A 1121-nucleotide genomic window follows, 5' to 3' on the forward strand; every position below is an offset into this window, starting at 1 on the left:
CAAACATTTGAAATAAATTTTGGTCTATGAGTTTTTAATATTATTAAGTTTCATGAGTTTTTAATACTAATTAAATCGATTTTTGAGTTTCAAATTATTTTTAAAAAATAATAAATTATATATATCAAGTACATTTTAATTTAAAATTTATTTGGTTAAAGAAAAATATTAGAGAAGTTTAAATAAATTTAAAATAAAACACATGTAATTTAAAAGATTATATTTGAAGATTTTTATATCAGTATTAGACCATGAAGAAAGAAAGGGAATGTGTGGAGCCCATATTTTGCATGATGCGTTCCCACTTGATGGCGTGACTTGTTTTTTTATTTATTTGGTGAAAATTTGATTTTTAAAAAAAGACTTGAAGTCATCACTTATTTTTGTTTTATTTTTAAAGAGAAAAACAAAATAAGAGAGAAAAACCCTAAGTGTGACTCCTAAAGGAAAAACGGGTTTGTAAAAAATTGAGTCTGGGTCTAGGGATCAAGTTACTTATTGGGAAGGTACGGTAGTGAGCCGTAGCACCCCTCTAAGCCCGTATACATACAACCTCTATTAAACGAGGTGAAGCAAACATGACAATTAACTAGGAAAATAATGGATACCAATGAAATGCTCAAATAATAAAACAAATCATGCGTAAGAATAAGCAAAGTGGGAGTGGGAGCGTACCTAGGTAGCAAGCAATAGTGCGCTATCATGGAAACAAGGTTAGCTCAAATATAAAATCATCACATGCATATCAAAGAGCAAGCACTACTACAAAAATTGAAATTAATGACGCTTTATTTTATGACGCTTTCTAAAAGCGTCATTATTGAGGGTATACAATGACGCTTATAAGAAGTGTCATAGTTGTATTATTTATCTTGATACTTATTATAAGTGTCATTATTTGATGTCATCTTTTTCCTTATAACTGTGTATATAATGACGCTTATAAGAAGCGTTATAATTTTATTATTTACCTTGACACTTATTATAAGCATCATTATTTGATGGGTATGTAATGACGTTCCTGAGAAATGTCATAGTTGTATTGACTTTTAAAATTTTTGTTTTTAAGTTAACTTATACAAATTTTGATATTAGAATTTTATTCTATAAATTAATTATGG

This window comes from Vitis vinifera, chromosome 5 (assembly GCF_030704535.1).
Source record: "Vitis vinifera cultivar Pinot Noir 40024 chromosome 5, ASM3070453v1".
NCBI lineage: Eukaryota > Viridiplantae > Streptophyta > Magnoliopsida > Vitales > Vitaceae > Vitis > Vitis vinifera.